The 18,755-nt window shown below is 41.9% G+C and overlaps 1 long non-coding RNA gene across 2 annotated transcripts; it reads right to left on the reverse strand.

The window, feature by feature from the left end:
- Window positions 1-1,299: 1,299 nt before the first annotated feature.
- On the reverse strand, window positions 1,300-15,604 carry LOC132407220 (uncharacterized). 2 transcript variants are annotated; one of them, XR_009516409.1, is made up of 3 exons: window positions 15,535-15,604; window positions 3,916-4,040; window positions 1,300-1,544 (listed from the first exon to the last, which is right to left on the reverse strand). It is a non-coding gene; the product is annotated as an uncharacterized LOC132407220 (long non-coding RNA). The 2 variants fall into 2 exon arrangements; XR_009516410.1 differs by having other exon boundaries at window positions 3,909-4,040.
- Between the last annotated feature and the right edge of the window lie 3,151 nt (window positions 15,605-18,755).

Raw genomic sequence — 18,755 nt, forward strand, 5'->3', positions numbered from 1 at the left:
TCTTGTGGGCATTCACAGTAGAACAAAGAAATACAATAGATTGAATGAAAAACTACAAAGACAGACATGTAACCAATGTGCAGAAGAAGACAAAATGTGTGCGGTCAAATAAACCTGAATCTTGACTGTTATTGAGTTGCTGCTTTATCAGAACTTTCATGGGATATTGGAAATCTGCTTGGAAAGGAACGCATTGCAGGGAGAACAGAGCTGATTGACAAGGGTCCCCATGTAGCTTCATTCAGAATGTCAGGAGGCATGGGATCCAGAAAAAAAACTTAGCTGCATCGATTCCAAATTGATTTGCCCACAGAAGCCCACAGGTACACAGAGCACATTAGGCCTGCAGGTCTATGATCAGTAGTGCTCCACAGGGATCTGTTCTTCTGGGACCTCTGCTTTTTGTGATTTTTGTGGCAGCGTTCCTTGTAGATGTGCTCAATGGTTGTCTCTGATCGTGGCTTTTTTTGTGCACTCTGTTCTTTTTCCTTCACACAGAATATTCCTTCACTCTCTTCACTGTCTTGTATAATTTATGCTCTGCTGGTTATTTGTATCTATGTGCTTCCAACGCTGTTCCATGCAAGTTTTTATTGTGCCTGTACCTCACCGCACCTTGCAATAATCTCCACTTGACTGGGAAACATTATTGGTCCTGCTGTTTTGAATGCCTTTTTTCCCCCAGAACTGCATAATTTTAATGTAGGAGATGATATCCTCCAACGACCAGCAGGCTGAAGATGACTAAACTGTCACATCTGTTACAAGGGGATTTAGATCCCTGCAGAATCTAACTCTGGAAAACCAACACTCTCCCTCGGTAATTGATGACAAGACCCCAAGGCAGGCTGCCAGTGCAACTTAATATCACACGGTGGTTGTTACAGTTTGGCCTGCTACATCTCGGGTGACAGGAACACAAGTAGCTGTCTGTGACCTACAGCAACCTGCCCCGTCTCAAGCTGCACCTGTTAAACGGCAGTCCACAAATCCTCAGGCATGCCAAGCTCTCCCCGCTTCGGGTCCGTGCAATGGAGTGGCTGGTGGGGGAAGTGGGAATTAAAAATAGCCCTGTCAGAAAGAGGGCGGTGGTCTGATTTATGAACCCCTGTCAGATTACTGATGTTTTTTCTTACGGCAGTTATGATTGGAAAGCCTTCACCTGTCAAGGGGACGGTGCGAAAATATAAAGCATGAGATGATTAAATCCGCAGACATCAAGTCTAATAACCAGGACCAAAAACATCGATGCAGTAAACAGGTTCAGATCAAGGACATGTTTATTTATTAGTTGCTAAGTTGGGTGGAAGGGAGAGGGGCAGAGGGTCATAGAATTGTACATGGAGGGTTTTGTACAGCACAGAAATAGTTTCCTCAGCCCAGGTCATCCATGTTGACTAATATGCCTCAGATTCAGATTCAATGTCGTGGCAAGGTAGCATTGTGGCACATCGCTTTTCAGTGTAGGTGACGGGGTTCAATTCCCGCCGCGGCCTGTGAGGAGTTTGTACGTTCTGCCCGTGAACGCGTGCTCTGGTTTCCTCCTGCAGTTCAAAGACATACCAGTTGGCAGGTTAATTGGTCACTGTAAATTGTCCTGTGATTGGGCGAGGAGTAAATCAGGAATTGTTGGGCAGTGTGGCTCAAAGGACTTATTCCATGCCTGGTCTCAATGAGTAATAAATCAAGGAACATACAGACAAATGGCTCACTTGTGTTAACAATTGATACAATCTAAGGATATGCTGGGGGCAGCCCGCAATTTAGATCAGGATCAGGTTTAGCATCATTGCTATGTATCGTGGTTTATTATTTTGCAGCACCAGTACAGTACAATACATATTAAAAATATATAAATTACAATAACAGACAATAAATTACAAAAAGACACCATTGTAGCTTATCAGTTAGTGAGACACGATTACAGCTTTGGAGTTTGGCGTTCAATTCCAATATTATATATATAGCAAAGAGAAAGCAACATAAAAATTGTTGGCACAGAAGTATCAACATAGCATTCCCACAATGTTCAGCAAATCGGAGGTTATGGGGAAAGGAAGGAGAATGGTGCTGAAAGGGATAATAAATCAGCTATGATGGAATGGCAGAGAAGACTTGATGGGCTGAATGCTTAATTCTGCTCCTTTGTCTTACGGCTTTCTGGTCTTAACCAACATCTTGAGAGGAAAAGGAGAGAGGAAGAGAAAAGGTGAGGGAGAAAGAGAGTGACAGAAAGAGAAAATAAAGTAGGAATGAAGGCATATCAAGCAAATGATTTAATGAGTGGAAGAAATGTGTGACGAATTTTGAGTGAACTGATTTTTTTTGAGATTTTTAACTAATATTTTGGGAACAGAGTGGCTGTGGTATATTAGGACTTTCAGAAAGCTTTGGATAAGGTAACACATGGGAAGTTATAAAGTCGAGATAGAGAGGTTGCTGGGGATTGAAGAATGGGGTGTGGATAAGTAATGGAGAGTGAGAATAAATGAGTTAAGTGCGTTTTTGAAGCTGCGAATGATGGGTGCTCTTTGGTTCAGCTCTCCAGTATCCATACCAACATGAAGTGATCCAATTTTGCAGAAAGGGAATAAAAGCAGTATTTTTAAAGGATGAGATATTGAAATGTGTTGACACTCACATACCCTGGGTGTCCCAGCAACCAAATCACTGAGAGCTAACATGATGATACAAGAAGAAAATAGAAAATCAAATGGCATGGTGTTCTATATCACAACCAGGTTTGGGTACAAGTGTAACTTGTTTATTATTGTCACATAAACCATGGGACAGTAAAAACCTTTGTTTTGCATGTTGTCCATACAGATCATTTCATCACAGCACTGTATTGGTAAACCAATAGCAGAATGCAGAATGAAGTGCAGCACTTACGGAGGAAATACAGTGCAGGCTGACACTATGATAGCATAGTGCTCAACGCTTTAAAGTACCTGCGACCAGGTTCAATTCCCTCTGCTGACTGTAAGGAGTTTGTACGGTCTCCCTTTGACTTGTGGGTTTCCCCCACTGCCCTGGTTTGCTCTCACAGTTCAAATACGTACCAGTTGGTAGGTTAATTGGTCGTAAATTGGCCCATGATGGCTAGGGTTAAATCAGGGGTTTGCTGGGTGGCATGGCTCAGGGAAACAGAGGGCCTATTCTGCACACTATGGCAATAAATAGATAGATGGATAGGTAGATGGATAGACAAATACATAGATAGATAGATGAATAGATAAATAGCTAGATAGTTAGATAAATGAATAGACAAATAGCCAGCTAGATAGATAGATAGATAGATAGATAGATAGATAGATAAAGAAAAAAAGTGCAAAGCTTTAACATGGTACATTGTGAGGTCAAGAGTTTTATCACACTCTAGGACCATTCAATCGTCTTAGGACAGCAAGATAGAAACTGTCACTGGGCCTAGTGGTGACATGCTTTCAGGCTTTTTTATATTCTGCTTGATAGAAGGGAGAATGTCCAGAGTGAGTAGGAACTTTGGTTATGCTGGTTGCTTTATCAAGGTGGTGGGAATTGTAGACAGAGTCCATGGAAGGAAGTTTGTTTTCTGTAATGTGCTGAGCCATGTCCACAACTCTGTATGGCTCCTCACAGTCTTGGGCAAAACAGTTTACAAGTCAAGCCATGGTGCATCAGGACAGGACATTTCCTCGATATCCCTAAGCAATCATATAGTGCTTGGTGAAACTGCACAAAGATAAAGACCAGATCTTCCAATCTAAAGATACACTCATGATAGGAGTGTAATAAAAGCCCACCTGGCCTCTTCCTGTGAAGGAATCATGTGTTCATCAAAGAAAGATGAGGCAATTGAGCCAATATGTTCCAACATTCAGAGGAATTATACATTAGAATATATAAATGAAACAAATTTTGCTAACCTCCTACCTGATGGTGGCAGCGAGAGGAAAGCATGGGCTGGACGGTGGGAGCCTTTGATGATGGACGTGGTGGTATCCCACAGAAGTACTCTGAGTGCAGCACACATTCAGTGGCCATTTTATCATGTACACCTGCTCGATAATGCAAATATCTAATCAGGCTATCACGTGGCAGCAAGTCAATGCATAAAAGCATGCAGAAATGGTCTAGAGGTTCACTTGTTGTTTAACCAAACATCAGAATGGGGAAAACATGTGGCCTAAGTGACTTTGACTATGGAATGTTTGCTGGTACCAGACGGGGTGGTTTGAGTATCTCAGAAACTGCTGATCTTGGATTTTCTAGAATGGTTTACTGAGAATGGTGCGAAATAAAAAAAAAATACATGCAGTGAGAGATAGTTCTGTGAGAAACAATGCTTTGTTAATGAGAGAGCTCACAGGGGAATGGGAAGACTGGTTCAAACTGACAGGGAGATGACAATTTCTTCTACAGCAGTCTCTCACTCTGGAGTGTAATCTTCATTTAGTCAGCACTGGGGCTTGACCCCTTGACCTTTCAACAATTCACTGCATCTCACTGAGCCACTCAAAATACGGTGGGGGGTTATATGGGAGGCAGGGTTTGAGGGTCGGTACAACATTGTGGGCCGAAGGGCCTGTAATGTGCTACAGCACTATTCTATTCTATACCTGATTCTGATAAAATATAACTTTAATGTGGCTTGGAAGGGTAAATGGAAGGACAATATTTCCCCAGCTAGTATGTCCAGAACCATGGCCTCAAAATAAAGGATTGATTAAGATGGAGATGAGAAGAAAATTCTTCATCCAGACAGTAGTTTACCTCTGGAATTCTCTAGTCTTCGAACACATTTAAATAGTGTGGATAGATTGCTGGAAGATGAAGGATATCAAAGGGTGGGCTTAAGGCAGGAGGATAAGTTAAGCCACAAGCTCACTGATAGATTATAAAAGTTCAAAGTAAATTTATTATCAAGGTATGTATATGTTACCATTGAGATCCATTTTCTTGCAGGCATTACAGGAAAAAAATACAATGATGTTTATGAAAAAACTATACATAAACATTTGAACATTTAAGAGAAATTTGGATAGTTCCATGGATGGAAGGGGTATGGAGGGCTGTGGTCCCAGGTGTAGATCAATGGGACCAATAAGATTAATAGCTTGGCATGGACTAGATGGGCCAAAGGGCCTGTTTCAGTACTGAGTCTATGATTCTATCACTCTGAAGACACAAAGACTGACAAAAATAACAATGTGCAAGAGGAGACAAACTGCAAATAAAAATAATACTGTGAACGTGAGTTGTAGAGTCCTTGAAAAGGAGCCTGTTGACTGTAGAATCAGTTTGGAGTTGTGGTGATTAAAGTTATCCACACCAGTTCAGGAGTCTAATGGTTGTAGGGTAATAACAGTTCCTGAACCTCGTGGTGTGGGTCCTAAGACTTCTGTGATGGTAGCAATGAGAAGAAAGGATGGCCTAGACATTGGGGGTCCTTGATGATGGATGCTGATTTTCTTTCTTGATGTAGTACGAAACACATGCAAGAAGCCACTTTTTTATTTTTTTTCTGCAGCTGTCTTTCACTCAGGAAAATAATCCATGGTTAGTCAGCACTGGGACTTGACACCTTGATTTTCCAATTTACAGTGCAACCCACCCAGCCACTCAAAAACAATCACCTTCTTAAAGTAATTTGAATCTTGATCCAGTACTCCAACAAAGAACAGGACAGTAGGGTCCCAATGCAGGGTTTTCCCTTTCCAAACTACCCATGTCTTAAAGTTCCCCCGGCATATTGCTTGTTGCTCAAGGTTCCAGCATCTGCTGTTGCTTCTGCTTCCAAAGGACAGGATAAGCTGGGATTCTTTTCTTTGGGACAGCAAACGGAGGAAAGATATAACTGGGATATTTATGACCTGGATCAAGGGAAACAGAATGATCTGATTCCCTTTGCAGATAGATCATAAACCAGGGAGCATACATTTAAAGTAAGATTGGAGGAATTAAGAGGGGAGATTATTTCAATTCAACTTTCCATTCCCATTCTTATATTCTACCATGATGAGACCACACTTGGATTGCATGAGCAAAACTCATATTCTGTTTGGATAGCATCCAATCTGACAGCATGAGCATCAATTTCTCTAATTTATGCTAATTTTCCCCCCTCCCTCCTGATCTCTTTTTCCATTCTTCCTCTTGGCTCTCCTCTTACTTCTTCTCCTGCCCATCACATCCCTCTGGTGCCCCTCCTCCTTTCTTTCCTCCCATAGTCCACTGTACTTTCCTATCAGATTGCTTCTTCTTCGGCCCTTTACCTCTTCCATCTATCACCTTCCAGCTTCTTACTTCATTCCCTCCTCACCTCCACCCACCCATCTCCCCCCCCCCCACCTATGACCTGCCAGCTTGTACTCCTTCCTGTCACTGCATTATCTTGGTTCTGTCTTCTGCCCCTAACTTTCCAATCCCGATGAAGAATCATAGCCTAAAATGTCAATTTTTTATTCCTTTCCATATATGCTGCCTGACCTGCTGAGTTCCTCCAACATTTTGTGTGTGTTCACGCAGAAGGTATAGGATGTCTCGAATTTGCTGCCTTGAGGGTGGAATAGGTAGAAAGCCTCACCACGTTTAAAGAGGACTTAGATGTACAGTATCCTTTCACAGTTGTGACCTGCAAGGCTACAGTGCCGGTTCTGGGAAGTAAGATCTTTACTGGACTGTGTAAGTTTTTATTGACCTGTACCAACTGCATGGACCAAATCGCCCTTTGTATTGTGAATATTCTACAATTCTGATCTCAACCAGTGAAACCAATTTCTGTCAGATTCTGTACAAACATATTAACAAACTCAGACTATATCAGTATAATAAATGGACAGGAAATGTTTTATTTAATTTTAAAACTTTTCCTATTTAAAATCCAGCGTAAGCTGCACTTTCTGGAGACCTTAAGACTAAATGCCACGCTCTGTGCTTTGTGAGCCTGCACTGCCCCCGAGTGGTCACCCTACCAAAATGTCAACAGAAAACTTCACAAAGCTGTGACATTCCTGCTGCGTCCCTGATTCCTACCGTATGTTCTTCAGGAGTTTTCATTGCATGGTCGTCTGTCGCATTCTTCCTATCAACTGTTGTCCCAGCCTCCATTCATCATCATTGTTATTCTGTATATTGTATATCGTGAGTAATCACGGTCTTTCCATGACCATGATTGCTCTTGGCAAATTTTTCTACAGAAGTACTTTGCCATTCTCTTCTTCTGGGCAGTGTGCTTACAAGATGGGTGACCGCAGCCATTTTCACTACTCTTCATTGAGTTTTTGCTTGGTGTCAGTGGTCATATAGCTAGGATTTGTGATACGCACCAGCTGCTCATATGACCACCCACCACAATCTCGCATAGTTGTATGTTACCTTGATCGGAGCAGGGGCTAAGCAGGTGCTACACTGCCCAAGGGTGACTTGCAGGCTACCGGACGAAAGGAGTGCTTTACGCCTCCATTCCCTTGCCCAAAACAGTAATTATCCAAGATAGTTACAAGATAGTAGCTATGATTCCAAAGAAGTCAATCCCTGGAATTTTCAAGATTGTTTAATGTCATTTACAATAGAAAAGTATAAAGGAAAATAGGAAAATGAAATTACTTGTACTCCGGATCTAGCCTAAAAACTAGATAATTGCTGGTATTGAAACATAGAATAATACAGCATAAGTACAGACCGTTTGCTTCATGATGTCTGTGCTGAACACAGCACCAAATTAAACTAATCCTCTTCTGCCTGTGCAATATCGATATCCCTCCAATCCCTGCATATTCCTGTGTCTACCCTAGAGCCTCTTAAATGTTACTACTGTATCAACTTGCACCAGCACCATTGCTTGAAGCAGCATCCATCATCAGGGATGTCCCACCACCACCTAGGTCATGGTCTCCTCTGACTGCTGCCAGCAGCAAGAAGGTACAGGAGCCTCAGGGCTCATACCACCAGATTCAGGAACAGTTATCACCCCCTCAACCATCAGGCTTTTGAACCAGAGAGGATAACTTCACTCACCAGATCATTAAACTGTTCCCACAACCTATGGACTCACTTTGAATGATTCATCTCACGTTCTCAATATTTATTGCTTATTTATTTATTTATTTATTATTATTTTTATTTCTTTTTTTCTTTCTTTTTGTATTTCCTCAGCTTGTTGCCTTTTACACCTTAGTTGTTTATCTCTCCTGTTGGGTGCGGTCTTTCATTGATTTCATTCTATTTCTTGTAATTAGTGTGAATGCTGTCAAGAAAATGAATCACTTTGATAATAATTTTACTTTCACTTTGAAATCACCAACCCTGGCAGCACTTTCCAGATATCTATCATTATCTGTGCAAAATAACTACCCTGCACGTCACTTTAAACCCCTCCTTCTCATGTGAAATGCATATCCTCTAGTATCTGACATTTTTCTTCTGGGAAAAAGATTCATACTGACTATCTTATCTATGCCTAAACTTCTATCTGGTCTCCACAGAGATGGTCCAGAGAAAACAATCCAAGTTTGTCCAACCTCTTCTTTAGTTCGTACTCCCTAATCCAGGGAACATCCCAATGAACCTCTTTGTACTCCTTCCCAAGCCTTCATATTCCTCCTATAAAGGGGTAACCAGAATTGTACACAATGACCTCGCCAACACTTTGTATAGCTGCTACATGACTTCCTTACTCTTATATTTAAAAAAAAATTAAAAACATCTTTGAAAAATGTGAGAATTGAAGATTATGGGGAACAGGGCACCATAGAAGTTAGCATAACGTTATTATAGCGCCAGCTCGGGATTCAGTGCCTATGAGGAGCCACTTTCCTGTGACTTTCCTCTCAGTGCTTCACTTGTCTCACACTTTCCAAAGATTTCAGTCTGGGTTAGTGAGTTGCAGGTGCCAGAAAAGTAGAGGCAATTACAGCACAATCCGCGCTGATTTGAATTGACGCCAACGAAGCGTTTCACTCTGTGTTTCGATGTTTCACTGTATATGTGGTGAATAAATCTAATCTTACCCTATGTAAACTAGTGCAGAAGATGTGTTACACTTAGACAGAACAAACATAAAGAGAAAATTCAAAGTCAATGGAAGACCCGTTACAGGGCTGATGTGCTGAAGGATCTTGGGGTCCAGGTCAATAACTCTCTGGAAGTGGCCGCACAAGTTGATGGGATGGTAAAGAAGGCATGTGACATGCTTACCTTCATTAGTTGAGGCACTGAGTTTAAGGGTCATGAAGTCATGTTGTAGCTTTGTACAATGCTAGATAGGCCACATATTTCCCTGCACTTGGCCTATATCCCTTTATTCAATGATGTGCCTAAATTCTTTTAAACACAGCTTTCAATTATTCTTAAACAGGCTAATGGTGAGATCTTCTCTACAGTGATATTAATACTTTTAAGCTGGAACAAAACTTTAAAAAAAAAATTAATCAATTAAAGAATAACTCCTCCCTTGTGTTCTGTGGACGGGAATCCCTTTCTGATAAGTGAAAAGCTGGATTTTCTTCGTCTTAAGCCCATTACCCCTGCTGGGACAGGGGTCGGCATCAGCAGCTCACCAGAGTCCTCTGTCCTGGGACAAAGATTGATTAGCCCTGTGGCTTTGGCTTTCACCCACAACTTCATATATCTTCTAGGTGAACATCCTTCCTTTCCAAGGAATGAAGTCTTCAGTTTCTGTTGGACTCTCTGAAGCACTGGGTTTTAACAGGATGGGTTTGCAAGCCCCAATGCCCAACTCTTCTCCTTTCTCAGCTGAGTTTTGCCCATTCATAGTGGATTCTCTGCCAGGGCTATTTTACTATAGGATCATGGAGCCAATTCTCCAGCAGAGGGTCTGTGCAAATTCAGAATTAGTTTCAATAAAAAATAGAAAGCAAACTGCAGATGCTAGAAAGCAGAAGCTTAAATTCTGGGAATTCTCATCAAGTCAAACAGCATCAGGTGGAAGAGAAACAGAGTCAATGCTTCTGGCCAGGGACCCTTCATCAGATCTGGACTAGGACCAACTTTTCTGGAAAGATACACTTTCTCAAGAAGGTGTGCCACTTTAAGTAGCAAGTTACAACATGGCCCATTCTATACTCCACCCTGTTTACCACTGGCTGAGCTGTAAGAATATTGAAATTCTTTAATTATTAACTATTTACAATTACATGGCAAATACCCAAGTCTGTAAATGAGTCCAGCAGGGAAGGAAAATTGTAAATAAGTAATTTTACTGTTTTATTTACGGTCAATAGATTATCTGGTATAAAAGAAGAACATAAATGATTCATCAGTGAAATTAACATGGTAGCTGTATCCTCTCTGCTGAGCTCAGTTAGAATGGGAAAAGTAAAATATAAGACCATTAGACAAAGGAGTACAATTAGGCCCTTCAAGTCTGCTCCACCATTCCATCATGGATGATTTATCATCCCTCTCAACCCCATTCTTCTGCCTTCTCCCCGTAAACTTTGACTCTCTTACCGATCAAAAACATCAACTTCCGCTCAGTGACAGGGGCTCAGTTATGTTTTGTACCTTAAATACATTTAACTAGTCCAAAGGAAGGCACAGGAGTCGGAAAATGTGGGTGTGACTTTGTCTTTAAGTGAGGAGCACATGTATCAAGTGGTAGTGTGATGACATATGCAATTAACATATTTATTTATATATTCTGTAATGAATCATTTAAGTGAGCAAGAATGCTTAAGCACCCAACAGATAAATACAAGACTACTCAAGATTTACAGAAATATTAAATACACAACAGGCACCTATTTATTTTATTTAGAGATACAGCATGGTATCCCTTTCGACCCTCTGAGAGGCACTGCCCAGCGATCCTGGACTTAACCCTAGTCTAATGACAGCACATTTTACAGTGACCGATTAACCTCCTAACCAGTACAGCTTTGGACTGTGGGAGGAGACCAGAGCACCCTGGGAAAACACAAGCATTTCACGGCCATGTCATACAGACTCCTTACACGTGGTATAGGAATTGAACTCTGAACTCTGATGCCCTAAAATGCAATGGTGTTGGGTTAACCACGACACTACCCTGGCAATGCATTCCGCAGGTTCACCACACTCTGGCTAAAGAAATTCCTTCTCATCTCAATTCTAAAGGGCCATCCTTGCGTTGTGAGGTTGTGCCCTCAGGTTCTAGACTCCCCACTATAGGAAACCTCCTATCCACATCCACTCCATCTAGGCCTTTCGATATTTGTTAGATTTTAATGAGATCCCACCTCATTCTTCTAAATTCCAGCAAGTACAGGTCTAGAGCCATCAAACGCTCTTACATTCCCCGAATCATTCCCGTGAACCTCCTCGGGCCAATGCCAGCACATCCTTTTATACAGGAGGTCTAAAACTGCTCACAATATTCCAATTGTAGTCTGATCAACACCTGATAAAGCCTTAGCCTTACATACTTACACTTATATTCCAGAGTTCTCAAAATGAATGATAAAATTCCATTTGCCAACAAGTCAACTTGCAAATTAACCTTTAGGGAATCCTGCACTTGGAACTACATGTCCCCTTGCAACTATGATTTCTGAATTTGATCCATATTTAGAAAATAGTCTATGCCTTTATATTTCTGGCTCAGTTCATGACCATACACTTCCATACATTGTATTCTACCTGTCTCTTCTTTGACCATTCTCCAAGTTGGTCTATATTCTTCTGAAGACTAAGTTTCCTCAACAGTATCTGTTCCTCCACCTATCTTCATAGCATCCACAAAACTGGCCACAAAACCATAAGCCCTTGGCATCGAACGAGCAGTGTAAATGTGATAATTTAACCCAATTGAATCTGGTGTGAACATATATAACCATATAACAATCACAGCACGGAAACAGGCCATCTCGGTCCTCCTAGTCCGTGCCGAACTCTTAATCTCACCTAGTCCCACCTACCCGCACTCAGCCCATAACCCTCCACTCCTTTCCTGTCCATATACCTATCCAATTTTACCTTAAATGACACAACTGAACTGGCCTCTACTACTTCTACAGGAAGCTCATTCCACATAGCTATCACTCTCTGAGTAAAGAAATACCCCCTCGTGTTTCCCTTAAACTTTTGCCCCCTAACTCTCAAATCATGTCCTCTCATTTGAATCTCCCCTGCTCTCAATGGAAACAGCCTATTCATATCAACTCTATCTATCCCTCTCAAAATTTTAAACACCTCGATCAAATCCCCCCTCAACCTTCTACGCCCCAATGAATAGAGACCTAACTTGTTCAACCTTTCTCTGTAACTTAAGTGCTGAAACCCAGGTAACATCCTAGTAAATCGTCTCTGCACTCTCTCTAACTTATTGATATCTTTCCTATATTTCGGTGACCAGAACTGTACACAATATTCCAAATTTGGCCTTACCAATGCCTGGTACAATTTTAACATTACATCCCAACTTCTGTACTCAATGTTCTGATTTATAAAGGCCAGCGTTCCAAAAGCCTTCTTCACCACCCTATCTACATGAGACTCCACCTTCAGGGAACTATGCACTGTTATTCCTAGATCTCTCTGTTCCTCTGCATTCCTCAATGCCCTACCATTTACCCTGTATGTTCTATTTGGATTATTGCTGCCAAAATGTAGAACCTCACACTTCTCAGCATTAAACTCCATCTGCCAACATTCAACCCATTCTTCTAACTGGCATAAATCTCCCTGCAAGCTTTGAAAACCCACTTCATTATCCACAACACCTCCTACCTTAGTATCATCGGCATACTTACTAATCCAATTTACCACCCCATCATCCAGATCATTAATGTATATTACAAACAACATTGGGCCCAAAACAGATCCCTGAGGCACCCCGCTAGTCACCAGCCTCCATCCCGATAAACAATTATCCACCACTACTCTCTGGCATCTCCCATCTAGCCACTGTTGAATCCATTTTATTACTCCAGCATTAATACCTAACGAGTGAACCTTCTTAACTAACCTTCCATGTGGAACTTTGTCAAAGGCCTTGCTGAAGTCCATATAGACTACATCCACTACCTTACCCTCGTCAACATTCCTCGTAACTTCTTCAAAAAATTCAATAAGGTTTGTCAAACATGACCTTCCACGCACAAATCCATGCTGGCTACTCCTAATCAGATCCTGTCTATCCAGATAATTATAAATACTATCTCTAAGAATACTTTCCATTAATTTACCCACCACTGATGTCAAACTGACAGGTCTATAATTGCTAGGCTTACTTCTAGAACCCTTTTTAAACAATGGAACCACATGAGCAATACGCCAATCCTCCAGCACAATCCCCGTTTCTAATGACATCTGAAAGATCTCCGTCAGAGCTCCTGCTATCTCTACACAAACTTCCCTCAAGGTCCTGGGGAAAATCCTGTCAGGACCCGGAGATTTATCCACTTTTAAATTTCTTAAAAGCGCCAGTACTTCAACTTCTTTAATTGTCATAGGTTCCATAACTTCCTTACTTATTTCCCACACCTTACACAATTTAATATCCTTCTCCTTAGTGAATACCAAAGAGAAGAAATCATTCAAAATCTCTCCCATCTCCCTCAGCTCCACACATAGCTGACCACCCTGATTCTCTAAGGGACCAATTTTATCCCTCACTATCCTCTTGCTTCTAATATAACTGTAGAAACCTTTCGGATTTACTTTCACCTTATTTGCCAAACCAACCTCGTATCTTCTTTTAGCTTTTCTAATCTCTTTCTTAAGATTCCTTTTACATTCTTTATACTCCTCGAGCAATTCCTTTACTCCATGCTGCCTATATCTATTGTAGACATCCCTCTTTTTCCAAACCAAGTTTCTAATATCCCTTGAAAACCATGGTGCTTTCAAACCTTTAACCTTTCCTTTCAACCTAACAGGAACATAAAGATTCTGTACCCTCATAATTACACCCTTAAAATACCTCCATTTCTCTATTACAACCTTCCCATAAAACAACTTGACCCAATCCACTCTCTCTAAATCCCTTCGCATCTCCTCAAAGCTAGCCTTTCTCCAGTCAAAAATCTCAACTCTAGGTCCAGTCCTGTCCTTCTCCATAATTATATTGAAGCTAATGCTATTGTGATCACTGGACCCGAAGTGCTCCCCAACACATACATCTGTCAGCTGACCTATCACATTCCCCAACAGGAGATCCAACACTGCCCCATCTCTAGTCGGTACTTCTATGTATTGTTGCAAAAAACTATCCTGCACACATTTCACAAACTCTAAAACCATCCAGCTCTTTTACAGAATGAGCTTCCCAATCTACGTGTGGAAAATTAAAATCTCCCACAATCACCACCTTGTGTTTACTACAAATATCTGCTATCTCCTTACACATTTGCTCTTCCAACTCACGCTCCCCATTAGGTGGTCTATAATACACTCCTATCAGTGTTACTACACCTTTCCCATTCCTCAATTCCACCCAAATAGCCTCCCTGGAGGAGCTCTCTAATATATCCTTCCAAAGCACCGCCATAAGATTTTCTCGGATAAGCAATGCAACGCCTCCTCCTCTGGCCCCTTCTACTCTATCACCCGAAGCAACTAAATCCAGGAATATTTAGTTGCCAATCACACGCTTCCTGCAACCATATTTCACTAATAGCTACAACATCATAATTCCAGGTAGCAATCCACGCTTTAAGCTCATCCACCTTTCTGACAATGCTCCTAGCATTAAAATAGATACATTTAAGATACTCTCCACCTCCTCCTCTCTTTTCATCCCTAACAATGCATTCAAATTTATTATCCTTTTCTTTCTTCTCCCCTACATCTTCGGGCTGAGTGCATCCCTTCTCCATCACCTGCCTTTCCTCCCTCACACACAGTCTACTTACTTGCTCTACTGTTGAACTAACCTCCTCTCCCATAGTTTCCTCAAATTGATTCCCGCCACCCCATCTTACTAGTTTAAAGTCTGCCCTATAGCCTTAGCAAACCTCCCCGCTAGGATATTGGTCCCTCCAAGGATTCAAGTGTAACCCGTCCTTTTTGAACAGGTCACGCTATTGGCCCAGCTCAGCTTGAACATTGGCCCAGCTCAGTAGCCAGGGTTTGTCTGGCTTGATGAAGGCCCGATTAAAGTAATTGCATTGTTTTACACTGCACCTCTTGAGCAGTCAGCCACGTGCTGTGAGTCAGCATTCTGTACTCTATAGACTGTGTTGCTTGCAAGGTTGTCCGTTTAACTTCATACTGATTATAGCTTACAATTTATTTTAAGAACTGAGAACTAGTTCTTGTTTACAGGAGGAAGCTGAACAAGGAAAAAGCTGCAGAAAATTGTAAACTCAGCTAGCTCGATCACGGGCACTAGGCCCCCCAGCATCGAGGACATCCTTCAAAAGATGATGCCTCAAAAATAAGACACCCTTCATTAAGAACCCATCACCTAGAGCATGCCCTTTTCTCATTGCTGCCATCAAAGAGGAGGTGCAGGAGCCTAGAAACACACACTCAAAATTTCAGGAACAGCTTCTTTCCCTCCACCACTAGATTTCTGAATGCACAATGAACCCATGTACACTGCCTCACCTTATTTTTTGATGTCTTTTTGCACTACTGTCATTAATGGTTGGACCAGCATTCCTGGTAGATTCCTGTGTCTTAAAAGGAATGCACTTTGTTGTAAATCAAATTATATATTTAAATGCTAGCTATTGTGTATCCTTAATCATAACCTATCATGTTATTTTCCAATGTACCTTAGTCAAAGTCCAAAGCTCAAAGTAAGTTTATTATCGAAGTATGCATACTTGTGTATCACCCTATAGTACTCAGAGGTTCATTTTCTTACAGGCATTACACACAAACAAAGCCGGCCATTCAATGAATGTAGCAAAAGAAGACAAACTGTGCAAGTACAATAATAATATTAAATAAATTATATTGAGAACATGAATTGTAGAGTCATTGAAAGTGAGCCCACATCAGGTTTATATTGAGATGAGTGATGTTATCAACGCCAGTTCAGGAACCTGATGGTTGAAGGGCAGGAAGTGTTTCTGAACCTGGTGGTGTGAGATCTAAGCTCCCTGCACCTTCTTGCCGATAGCAGCACTGAGAAAAGAGCACGGTCTGGATGGTGAGGGCCCTTGATCACCGATGCTGCTTCCTTGTGACAACGCTCCTTGTGGGTGTTCAACGGTGGGGAGGACTTTCCTATCTACAGTTTCCTTTCTCCAGACTGGAGATCTTGGTTCCAGATGAAGCAACATTGAAACTTAACATGAAATTCGCAAAGTTCAAAGTAAAGTTATCATCAAAGTACATATTTATTTTATTTTCGTTTAATTTTATTGAGGTACTGAGTAGAATAGGCCCTTCCAACCCTTTGAACCCAACAATCCCCCGATTTAATCCCATCCTAATCACAGGACAATTTAAAATGAGCAACTAACCTACCAAACAGTATGCATTTGGACTGTGGGAGGAAACCAGAGCACCCAAAGCAAACCCATCCTGTCGCAGGGAGAATGTACAAACTCCTCACAGACAGCAGTGGAAATTGAACCCAGTTAAGGCATTGTGCTGACCGTTACACTACCATGTTGCCACCTTCCTTTTCTCCCATGGTCCATTCTTCTCTCCTATCAGATTCCTTTTCCACCTATCACCTCCTAGCTTCTTGCTTCATCCCACCTCCCCCACTCACCTGGCTTCACCTATCACCTTCTAGCTTGTCCTCCTTCCTCATAGGAACACAGAAAACCTATAGCACAATACAGGACCTTCGGCCCACAAGTTGTGCCGAACATGTCCCTACCCTAGAAATTACCAGGCTTACCTATAGCCCTCTATTTTTCCAGGCTCCATGTACATATCCAAAACTCTCTTAAAAGACCCTAGCTTATCCGCCTCCACTATCGTTGCTGGCAGCCCATTCCAAGCACTCACCACTCTTTGAGTAAAAAACTTACTCCTGACGTCTCCTCTGTACCTACTCCCCGGCACCTTAAACCTGTGTCCTCTTGTGGCAACCATTTCAGCCCTGGGAAAAAGCCTCTGCCTATCCACACGATCAATGCCTCTCATCATCTTATACCTCTTCCCTCAGTCTTTTCATTCTGGCACCTTTCCTTTTGCTTTCCAGTCCAGAAAAAGGGTCTTGGCCAAAAACGGCAACTAGTTATTCCTCTCCATAGATGCTGACTGACCTGCTGAGTTCCTGGAGCCTTTTGAGCATGTTGTTCTAGATGGGCTAGAACTACTTTTTCCCTGGAGTGAATGAGGTTGAGGGTTGGCCTTACAGTGATTTACAAAATGATGGACATCAGAGGTAGGCAAGATAGTGACAGTTTTTTATTCCCAGCAGAAGATGGTCTGAAACTAGAGGGCTTAGATTTAAGATAAGGGTTCCAACGAGCAGTCACTTTTCATGCAGAACAAGCTGTCAGTGGAAGTGACAGAGGCAAGTACAATTACAATGTTCAAAAGGAATTTGGAAAGGCATGTGGATAGGAAAAGTTTAAGAGAAATATTGGGTGAGGCAGGCACCCAATAATAATGTTAATAGTGACAATGGGCGCTTAGTTGATATGGACAAGTTGGGTCAAAAGGTTTATTTCTGTGCTGCATAAATCATAAATCTACATGAATCTTGTTGCAGCAAATATACTTAGAGGCCGCTTTATCAGGCACCTCCTATACCTAATAAAATGGCCACTGAGTACTGTATGTTCAGAGTCTTTTCCTGCAGTAGACCATGTACTTCAAGGTTTGACACGTTGTGCATTCAAAGATGATCTTCTGCACGCCACCGTTGTAATGTGTGTTTGAGTTACGGTTACCTTCCTGTCAGCTTGAACCAGTCTGGCTATTCTCCTCTGAATTCTCTCGCTAACAAGGCGTTTTCACCCACACGACTGCCACTCACTGGATATTTCAGAGAAATTGAAAGAATGGGCAAAAATGTGGCAGATGGAATACAGTGTTGGGAAATGTACGATAATGCATTAAGGTAAAAGGAACAATAGTGCAGACTATTATCTAAATGGGGAAAAGGTTCAAACATTAGAGGTGCAGAGGGGCTTGGGAATCCTCGTGCAAGTCTCCCAGAAGGTTAATTCACAGGTTGAGTCTGTGGTAAAGGCAGCAAATGCAATGTTGGCATTTATTTCAAGGGGAATAGAATATAAAAACAAGGAGATAATGCTGAGCCTTTATAGGACACTACTCAGGCCGCACTTAGAGTATTGTCTACAGTTTTGGGCCTCTTATCTCAGAAAGAATGTGTTGGCATTGGAGAGTCCAGAGGAGGTTCATGAGGATGATCCTGGGAATGAAGGGGTTAACATAAGAGGAGTGTTTTACAGCTTTTGCCCTGTACTCGCTGGAATTTAGAAGAATGCGTGGGGATGTCATTGAAACCAACCAAATGTTGAAAGGACGAGATAAGGTGGATGTGGAGAGGTTTCCTATGGCGGGGGGATTAACCAGAACTAGAGGGCACAGCCTCAAAAATTGAGGGGCAACCCTTTAGAACAGAGGTAGGGAGGAATTTTTATAGCCAGAGAGTAGTGAATCTGTGGAATGCTCTGCCACAGACTGTGGTGGAGGCCAAGTATGTGCATATCTTTAAGGCAGAACTTGATCGCCGTCTCCTGATCAGTCAGGGTATCAAGGATACAGCGAGAAGGCAGGTGTATGGGGCTGAGTGGGATCCAGGATCAACCATGATGGGCTGAATGGCCTGTTTTTGCTCCTATGTCTTATGGTCTTAAGGTCTGATTTCCCTACAGAGCTTCACTGTGGTG

The sequence above is a fragment of the Hypanus sabinus genome, chromosome 17 (assembly GCF_030144855.1).
Source record: "Hypanus sabinus isolate sHypSab1 chromosome 17, sHypSab1.hap1, whole genome shotgun sequence".
Classification (NCBI taxonomy): Eukaryota; Metazoa; Chordata; class Chondrichthyes; order Myliobatiformes; family Dasyatidae; genus Hypanus; species Hypanus sabinus.